Below are 11,256 nucleotides of genomic sequence, written 5' to 3'. Positions count from 1 at the left end.
GATAACATCTGTTATGTATATACATTTTAACCAAAAACTTGAGTAAGTATAGTAAGAAATTCATGTGAATATTCTTCTTACTCGTTGCGTGTGACATGTATATAATTCTCTTGGTATTTCAAACGAAGAAATGTCTTCTATTTTCCGGGAAATGTTATTCATTTTCGAGACTTCGGCAATGTGACAGAGCTGTAGATATGTGCTTTTTTTATTATTGGTAATATAGCTTATTTATACGAATTTCATTCGTTTGATGTCCAGGATTTGCATGGTGGTATTAGTGTATTGTTTGTCAAAATTATTTTCTTAATTTTGATTTTGATTTAATCTTTCTTACTTGAAACAATTGGCAGTTTCTCTTCTGTTGGGAATGACTCTAGACAATTTTTTTTCTCAAGGAAGAATCTCTCTCTCTCTCTCCTCTCTCTCTCTCTCTCTCTCTCTCTCTCTCTCTCTCTCTCCTCTCTCTCTCTCTCTCTCTCTCCTTAAGGGTTGAAGTCTTAAATGAAGACCAAGGGCATATGATGATGTAGTATTTATGATTTTGTTAACCTAAAATATTTTGAAATTAGCAAATTATTCAGTGAAAATGCAAAAGTAGTATGGAGGCATTTTAGGGTTTTTGTGAAAGAAAATATCTCCTGGGCAAAAATATTTTAATTATAATTCTTGACGTTTGTATTTTAAACGCATGTAAAGTAAATGATGTGAAATATCGTGACTATGGCATTTGAAGTCTCTATGTTCACCTGTTTCTTTATCTACTTAATTTTTTTTTGGAAATTTTCATCACCTATAGAAAAGACTTGCCCATGCCACCGCGTTGTTTTATATTTATTGCTAGAGGGGTTTTAAGGGGTGAATCCAAATCTTGGTTTTCCACATTTGTTGCTGTAAATATTTTTTTTAATGTCCGTGTTTCCTGTTTCTTCACCAATACACTAAGAAGAAAAATATCGGCGATAATTAATTTTACAAGAGGTTTTCGATATGTGGATTTTTCCACTATTTAATTCGTTGAGGATTATGTCCATTACAACTTCTTTAGCCAGTCTGTACTGAAAGTTAGCGAGTTTTTTATTTTGTAGAAATATTGTGTTTCGTCACATGATAAACATCTCTATATTTAGAGTATGTATGTTTCCTGGGTTTTAACATTTCCTTTTCATATTTCCGACTTTGAACCACTATCTCAATTTCATCACTAGGCACAGGATCTTGTGGTTAAAGAGGAATCTATTTTGTTCAAATGTACAACAATGTTCCCCTTAGAATACAAGGGGAACATAGGTAAGAAATAATGACTAATACATGGTTTGAAAAATAATCTAGCCTCATAACTAACATACCAGAAATTACATAACTGTACGCTATGGCTACTCTATGTAATGTAGATTCAAATTTGTTCGAACCATTTGGCTACAGTATTTATGGGTCGGAGTTTTTACATAGAAACTGTAGGGCTGCATTATGTTAATCTGCCATCATCCGTTTTTTAACATTATTATTATTATTATTATTATTATTATTATTATTATTATTTTTATTATTATTATTTTTATTATTATTAGCAGCCTATTACTTGCTAAGCAGGATGCTATAAGCCCCGGGGCCCCAACAGAGAAATAGCCAAGAAAGGAAAGGAAACAAGGAAAAATGAAATATTTTAAGAGCAGTAACATGAAAATAAACATTTTCTTTATAACTATAAAAACTTTATCAAAACAAGAGGAAGAGAAATAAGACAGAATAGTGTGCCCGATTGTACCCTCAAACAAGAGAAATCTAACCCAAGACAGTGGAAGACCTTGGTTCAGAGGCTATAGCACTACCCAAGACTAGAGAACAATGGTTTGATTTTCCAGTGTCCACCTAGAAGAGCTGCCTACCATAGCTAAAGAGTCTCTTCTACCCTTACCAAGAGGAAGGTAGCCACTGAACAATTACAGTGCAGTAGTGAAAAATAATTGTTTGGTCATCTCAGTGTTGTCAGGTGTACAGTATGTTGATAGAATAGGCCAGACTATTCGGTTTATGTGTAGACAAAGGGAAAGTGAACCGTGACCAGAGAGGATTCAATGTAGTACTGTCTGGACAGTCAAAGGACCCTATAACACTCTAGGGGTAGTATCTCAACAGGTGGCTGGTGCCCTGGTCAACCTAAGATTTACATTCGTAACAAATCATAATCACATGTTTGCAAGTACACAAAGGGGGCCTAGGTGAACATACGGGTTCATGGGCTTCTTATTTTTATATGTTTAATACCCGTTTTAAGATTCGATTACGATTTATCTGAACTTTTTGACCAGGTAGATTTTCTACTTCATTCACATTTGCTTATATCCACCATTTTAAGAATCTTTACAAATTGAAATAAAAATTAAATTTTGGAAGTTCTTAAAGGTGGTTTGGGAATAAGTCGGAGAAGCTGGCGACCCGTGAAAATATAATTGCTTTATGCGGCAGCGAAAACCGTCATGCAACATTTGCCGTAGCAAAATACGTGTGTAATGGGATACGGTTTTGTAATAACGAAGGAAAAAGAATAGGACCGGCGGGAGGAAGCGCCGAGAACCCATTGGAATGGGATTTTGATGGCTTTTGTTTTAAATGGTTGCGGCGAAACGTGCTGGGAATTGAATTTGGTAATAAAAAGATTTTAAGTGTTAGAATCTCTTAGGCTTTTGAATCTGCCGTGGTGGAAGGGCTTGCGTATCTCCATGATCAGCTAAGCTGTACTAGTCAGGGCCACCCGTACTAGGTTGGTTTTGCTGTGAGCGATCAGACTAAAATCTCCCATCATCATCAATTCGCACTGGCTAATGTGGTGATGAAAACTGGTCAAACCCCAGGCATGAATTAACGTGACAGGCTTTTTTCCCGCAGTAGACTAAAAACGACTGTATATATATATATATATATATATATATATATATATATATATATATATATATATATATATATATATATATATATATACTGATATATATATATATATATAGTATATATATATATATATATATATATATACATATATATATATATATATATATATATATATATATATATACATATATATATATATATATATATACATATATATATATATATATATACATATATATATATATATATATATATATATATATATATATATATATATATATATATATATATATATATATCCAAATAAGCCATATATTTTTGATACATTAATGTCTGGATTCTCTTAACGACCTCGGGATCAGAGCCCCAGGCGAAATCACACCAATTCAATAGCTTCTGACCGGCCGGGAAACTTGTATGAACAGTGACTTACCGTGGCCAATTGGTAAGTCATATAGGTTCATACAAGTTTCCTGGACCAGGGTTCGATTCCCGGCCGGTCAGAAGCTATTGTCTCTGTGATTTCGCCTGGGGCTTTGATCCCGAGGTCGTTAAGAGAATCCAGACATTAATGTATCAAAAATATATGGCTTATTTAAATATGAAAAACACGTCATAGATGTGCAATATATATATATATATATATATATATATATATATATATATATATATATGTGTGTGTGTGTGTGTGTGTGTGTGTGTGTGTGTGTGATGCCCATTCCTGTGTCTTTAGCATGTTTTTCGTTTACATGCCTAAACGTCAGTAGTATTATTGTCTGGCTGTATTCAAATATGGAGGGACCGGAGATGAATTCGATTCAGGTGTCTCCTTCTCCTTCTAAATGCTTTAGGCCAATATTGGTATTGAACCCCACTTTTACGTATATGAAAGTTTTCAAATGCAACGATTATAAAGATATTAATGGTAAAGTTTCCAGTACTGTATAGGTCTTATACGTTTCTTTTGACATCGTCCAATTTTTCTACTCATGAAATTCATATTTTGAAAACCAGGTGATATCTAATGAACAAATACTCGGATATGGTTAGTGTGTGTGTGTGTGTTTTTTTTTTCTTGTCTACTTGCAGCAATGGTATTTTCAAGCAATGGAAAGGTTCTCTAGAGAAGTAATGTAGATTAAAGAAATTGACTTTCATTTTATGTTCCAAGTTGAATATTTTCGCTTTTACTCCATTTTCAAGTCCAATAAATTCTTACCGAGATAATTGACGGTTGTGCTAAAGTAGTAGTTTTGCACTCCCCCTCCTATCCGATGGTCCTGGACCTCATGATGTTCAGTTAAGCAGACAGACTCCTTATTACCTTCTGAAAGCCTCAGACAGTGTTAGTTCCCTTCACGTGGTACACTAGGCTGTAGGCATTATTCATAAGCCAATGCAGTGTTCTTTCGGTCCCCAGTTTCACACAATTTTAACCCTTTACTTTGCCTATGTTTCAGCTTTCATTCTTCCATCTTAACTTCTTAGTGCAACTGCTGGGCTTTCCCTCGGTTTGACCTGGTCGTTGAATGGCCTGGCAGGACCCTGTGCCTGCCCATATGGGCCAAATTCATTAATCTGATCCACAGTCTTTTAGTAATCATTATGCATTTGTTTGTTTGACAATTTGGTAACGAGCTCCGCCACAGAGAAATCTTTTCAGATGGCAAAGATCTTGGGGTTTTTTTTATTTTTATTTTTTTTATCAAGAATCCAGCGAAAGAAAGTGGTACGTATGTTTTTTTTTTCAAGCTACCGATACATTTTTTTTTCATAAATATATTGCTTTTAATGGTTCTATTAGAGTGGATTAAATATTTCTTTTTGACTTTTTGATACCTCGAAAGGACGGGAGTGTAATGTCAGTAAGGATGCTTTTAAGTTCCTCCCAAGTTTTCCTGCAACAGCAACAAGTGCAGCCGTTACTAGACCACCGAAGGACAACGGTCTCAGACATGTCCTTTTTCATGTCTGGGATTTGGGCATTTTCATCACCACGCTAGCCACTGCTGATTGTTGATGGTGGGAGACTAGTCTGACCGATCACAGCAAAGTAACCTATAGTCAATTCTTTTTAGCGAGGCAGATTTGCACAGACTCGCAACGGTGCCCTTTCAGCTCGGAAAAGTTTCCTGATCGCTGATTGGTTGGACAAGATAATTCTAACCAATCAGCGATCAGGAAACTTTTCCGAGGTAAAAGGGCACCGCTGCGCGTCTGCAAATCTGCCTCGGTAAAAAAAATTAACTTTAGTATGTGTGGGCCAGACTAATTTGTTTCTCATGGCTATACACAAATCCTTTCACCACGTTAATGTATCTCCATTCAGAAAGTTTTACTTAATCGGTTTAGCCTGGTGTTTTTTTTTCTGCGTGGGTGGTGGAGTACCTTTCATTTTAATGAATACTCTAAGTGCGTTAGTTATGGCACTTTCTCCTCCCCCAACCGATTGCCCATATGGCGTTTTTGGGGGACTGCCATTGGCCCCCCCAAGGAGGTTCTCAGTCCATCTCCCATGATTCCGTTTTTCCTCCTCATCTCCACTGTTACATGCTAGACCCATTTTAGCTTCGCTTACGTTTTTTTTTGTTCCGTAAATATGCCGTTAAAATTAGTTTTGGAAAAAAAAAGTAAGATGAAGTTGCTTCCTTCTTGCAAGTTACGTGCGTTGCCGGGTTGTTATTGCCGGGGGCAACCGCTTGTCACCTCACGTGTTGCAGGTGGTAATATTTTACCATCGAGTATGGGCGAGTATGAAGAAACACTTGAAACGTATTCCATATTCTTTCCATTATTTTTTTTCAGCCATATTACCAAGATCAGTTCTTTGGTTGATGAGAATTCTATTATTAACTTAAAACATTCCTTTACTCGGGATCTGTTTTGAAGCTTTGACGAGTCTTACGCCGAGTTTTTTTTTTTTCACGATCAGCTCTTTGGTGGGTGAGAGTTTTATTATTAACTTAAAATATTTGTTTCTACTCTGGATCGGCTTTGACGAGTCCTTCGCTGACTTTTTGACTGAGATTTCAGTACTTGATGAATATTTAAACTTGGAATGTGTCAGGATGTTTTGTTTATTGTTAATGCTAGTAGGTTCTTATCCCTTTAGTGCAATTCAATCTTATTTTATAAGCGCTGTGAGAATAGGATAATATAATTATTATAATGTTTGAGAAAAGGCCTTTGATATAGTCGTTGCTATTCGTGACTAAGAACCAAATATGGTTTCTTTATTTTTGACAAGGTTAGATTTTATAGTATATATATGATAGATCTATTTTAATGTTATTTTTATTAAAATATTTTAATTGTTCATTACTTCTCATGTAGTTTATTTCTTTATTTCCTTTCCTTACAGGGCTATTTTACCCTGTTGGTGCCCTTGGGTTTATAACATTTTGCAACTAGGGTTGTAACTTGGGTAGTATTAGTAATAATAATAATAATAATAATAAAAAGTTCCACAAGTAAACAAGCAGATGTTGATACAGTTTCAAAAAATGCTTTTGGAACCAAGGTTTGGATGTGGAAGGAGACAAAACGCATGAAGAGACAAAGGTAATAAAATTGGGGTATAATTTACTAAGTAGTGAATTTGGATGTAATTTACAAAGGAATGAAGGTGGGTGTGGTTTGTAAAGCAACAAATTTAAATATAATCTATAAAGTTATAATATTGGATGCAGTGTGTAAAAAGTATCTGTAAAGAGTGAAGTTAATGTAATCTGTAAAGTAAGGAAGGTGAATGGAATCTGTAGAAACAAGTAGAATATACTTTGTGCAAAGAAGTTGTATATCATTTGGAAAGTAATTCAATCAAACCTAATTTGTAAAGTAATAAAATTAAATAGAATTTGTAAAGTAATGAAGCTAAATGTAATTTGTAAAGCAATGCAACTGAATGTGATTTAAGCTGCTACTCACAAATATGTGGACTTTTTCATGGTAGTCTATCCCTTTCTCAAATAATCTGCATAGTATCTTGCTGCCTGTTGATTTTAAACGAAAGTATTCGATTTACTTATACAATCCTTTCATATTTTGTATAACTATGTCAAATAGCAATCTCTTGGCTGCAAGCACAACAGTTAAACTTTTAGTTAGGAAAAATAGAATGGCTAAGATATACTTAAATTACCTGACTTACTAAGTAAGTGTTTAAGAGGGCGTAAAAACTTACTTGTGAATGTCCTTTCTGATAGATTCTATCGTACAGTAGCTTTGGGAATGTCTGATGGAAGACCATTAGCTGTGTACTGAGGTAACGGTGAGTTACACCTGGAATTTATAGGGCGTGACAATATATCAATTAAAGGGTAGGTGAACACAACAGGGCCCATCAGATATGGCGGTTTTTTTTTTTTTTTTATTATTTTTTAAGGGGATTTGGGGAGGGAGGCTAGAAGTTTTATTGGTGTATTTTGAGAGTGTCGTTAAGTTTATGAGATATATTTATACAGAATAGTGTTGAGAGATTAAAGTCGTGATTGCCTTAAGCGACTGAGTATTTCTCTCTCTCTCTCTCTCTCTCTCTCTCTCTCTCTCTCTCTCTCTCTCTCTCTCTCTCTCTCTCTCTCTCTCTCTCCCCATCCCAAGATCATTGAGGTTGCACGACTGTGCCCCTGTTTTGCTGAAGCATAAAGAGAAAAAATTGAAGTGGAATGTTCCACTTCCTTAGTGGAGTCACCTTGTTTCTTTTCTGTTGTATTTAGCTATGTAGTGCCTGTTGTTCACTGGGCAAGGGAAGGATGCTCCCCAATTCTGGTTTTTTTTTTTTTTTTTTTTTTTTTTTTTTTTTTTTTTTTTTTTTTTTTTTTTTGGCGTATTCCAGTTTTCATTGAATAATTTTTTGACTCGTTCCTGATTTCCTTCTGGTAAATGAGACAAGTCGATGTTATTTTATTCGCTGACGAAAAGTCTTATTGCAAAGAGATTTGTTATTACTTTTTATTATTTATTGATTACTGCATATACCACAAATGCGTGTATTAGTGGTGTGTTGATATTTTCTTGTTTTCTTCTGATTAAAGAAAATTTTTACAATCAACCTAGCTAGAAAGAGAAACTAAAGGGACCGGTTTTCACGTAATTATTGAATCAGTTTTTTATGGCTACACAATTTCTCAAAGTTTCCGTGGTATACTGCATGCACATTCATTGAAATTTGTTTTAATATTTTGTTATAGACCAATCTGTCGTATAATTGTATCATTTTGACCCCGTCAGGTTTTTCAGTATATATATATATATATATATATATATATATATATATATATATATATATATATATATATATATATATGTATGTATGTATGTATAGATAGATAGATGTGTTCAGTCTTATCGAGTTTTGTGACGTTTTGCATTACCAAACATTGACGGACTTTCTCTCTCTCTCTCTCTCTCTCTCTCTCTCTCTCTCTCTCTCTCTCTCTCTCTCTCTCTCTAGAAATAGCGTTCAGCGTCTGTTATGTTTATATCCATCAGGTTTCTGTGGTGTTTGCTGTTAATATTTTTATTTATTCCTTCCTTTACACGTGTGTTCGATCTTATTGATTTTGTTGAAATTGGTGTGCACAGAACTCTAATATATATATAAAGTTTATTTACCTCTAATAAGATATACTTTATGTGCTTTTATTTTTTATGTTGGTCACAATGGTTAAATTGATTTGTTAAATTTATCTTCAGATTTGACGGCATTAAAATGGTGTGTTATTTTTTTTTACGAAAGTTTTAATTGTTGTTGTAAAGCGTCATAATTCTATCAGTAGACGTTACTTTCTCTTAACGAAATCGTTTACTGCCTTTGGATGATTGTGAGTTTGGGAATTCTGATTCCCACTTTCTCCCCAATGTCTTTTAATCAAATTATGCTTTTTTCTGTTTATTATCTGTATCTTCCATATGTTAATATTCGTATATTTTTTCATGACCCATTTGTAATCAGTCTATCACCTCAGCATTACTCTGTATATCCAATATCATGTCACTTCATGACGAACCTGAACCATCGTATGAGAAAGTAGCCTGGTGGGAAGACGCGGAACTGTTTCCCCAATTTAACGCGATCACGATTAATCGTAATGATGTCAGGCGATAATAGGCGCTTTCCGAGTTCCGACTCCGTCTTGACATTCACTTGAGGATCCGGCCGAGTGAAACCTTTCCGTCTTCTCTAGGTGGAACATCGGGAGGAACACGATGTCTTTTATCTGTTTGCCTTTTGAAGCAAAGTTGGAATTTAGGATTTGTTTGTTGATAGGCTTTAGGAGAAATCAATACCGTACTGCTTATGGTAGAAATGTTTATTCTTTTGTTATCTGTCGCGTATGTACTGGAATTTGCAATAATACTATCCTTCGTACTATCCTCCTTACTATCAAAGCATTTAATGTTTTATGTTCATTACATCTGACCATTTAATATTTTATGATCATTACTATCGGAGCATTTAACATGTTTATGTTCATTACTATCGGAACACTTAACAACATTTTATGTTCGTTACTATTGGGACTATCGGAACACTTAACATTTTATGTTCGTTACTATCCGAGCATTTAGAATTTTAAATTTATTTTGACTAAGAAGAAACAAATGGTTCCTTTAAAAAAAAAAAAGGTTGTCAACGAAAATAATAGAGCATATGGAATGTTTGCTACTATCGGAGCATTTAACATTTTATGCTCATAGAGTACTTAACATTTTATGTTCATTACTATCCGAGCATTTAAAATTTTAAATTTATTTTGACTAAGAAGAAACAAATGGTTCCTTATAAAAAAAAAGGTTGTCAACGAAAATAATAGAGCATATGGAATTTTTTGTTTGCCAGTCTGTGACAATTTTCACTGGAATATGCAACCAGCTGACAGAATTGAAATGACAATTAGGGTCAATGGATTATTCTGGTTGGAGGTTAAGATGAATAGTGAAAATATGAAAGTCAATTAGATTTAAGAGCGACATGGTGAACAGAGTCGCCGGTGGTCCAATGAAATATCAGAGATTTCTGACTTTAATTAATATCAGATTTCTAACAGTTAGATTAATATAAGAGATTTCTGACATTAATTATTATCAGATTTCTGTCAGTTAAATTAATATCAGATTTCTGACAGTTTAATTATTATCAGAGTTTTCTGACAGTTAAATTAATATCAGAGATTTCTGACAGTTAAATTAATATCAGAGATTTCTGCCAGTTGAATTGATATCAGATTTCTGACAGTTAAATTAATATCAGAGATTTCTGACAGTTAAATTAATATCAGAGATTTCTGACAGTTGAATTGATATCAGAGATTTCTGATAGTTGAATTAATATCAGAGATTTCTGACAGTTAAATTAATATCAGAGCTTTTGGAGTTGAATTAGTATCAGAGATTTCTGACAGTTAAATTAATATCAGATTTCTGACAGTTTAATTATTATCAGATATTTCTGACAGTTAGATTAATATCAGAGATTTCTGACAGTTAAATTAATATCAGAGATTGCTGACAGTTAAATTAATATAAGAGATTTCTGACAGCTTAATTATTATCAGAGATTTCTGACAGTTAAATTAATATCAGATTTCTGACAGTTAAATTAATATCAGAGATTTCTGACAGTTAAATTATTATCAGAGATTTCTGACAGTTAAATTAATATCAGATTTCTGACAGTTAGATTAATATCAGAGATTTCTGACAGTTAAATTGATATCAGAGATTTCTGACAGTTAAATTAATATCAGAGATTTCTGACAGTTAAATTAATATCAGAGATTTTTGAGTTAAATTAATATCAGAGATTTCTGACAGTTGAATTAATATCAGAGATTTCTGACAGGTAAATTAATAACAAAGATTTTGGAGTTAAATTAATATCAGAGATTTCTGACAGTTAAATTAATATCAGATTTCAGACAATAAGAGATTTCTGACAGTTAATTAATATCAGAGATTTCTGACAGTTAAATTAATATCAGATATGTCTTGACAGTTTAATTATTATCAGAAATTTCTGATTGCTTAGTTTTTCCTCGGGTTCAAGAAAGGAATACCGGCCTCTTAACGTTATTGTATTTTTTTTTATTCCTATTTGCTATTTATCGAACTGTGCAAGGAAGTATGTTGGGATGTTGGGTGGAAAACATGTATATCTGGATGTGTGTTATGAAGTTTCAGTACCATAGGAATTTATTTAATCATTGGTTAGGAAAAAACCGGAAGTCCATCATTCGTATTATGGATGATTTTATTCTTAGTAGTTGGTTTGCTATTTATATAATATAGTCATGATGCCAGATAATTCAAAATCAATCTATCAATCAATCCTACAATGTTTTATATCTGATTTTACGTAAGAGATTT

This window comes from Palaemon carinicauda, chromosome 4, assembly GCF_036898095.1.
Source record: "Palaemon carinicauda isolate YSFRI2023 chromosome 4, ASM3689809v2, whole genome shotgun sequence".
Lineage (NCBI taxonomy): Eukaryota > Metazoa > Arthropoda > Malacostraca > Decapoda > Palaemonidae > Palaemon > Palaemon carinicauda.
Note: the sequence above shows the minus strand (reverse complement) of the source record.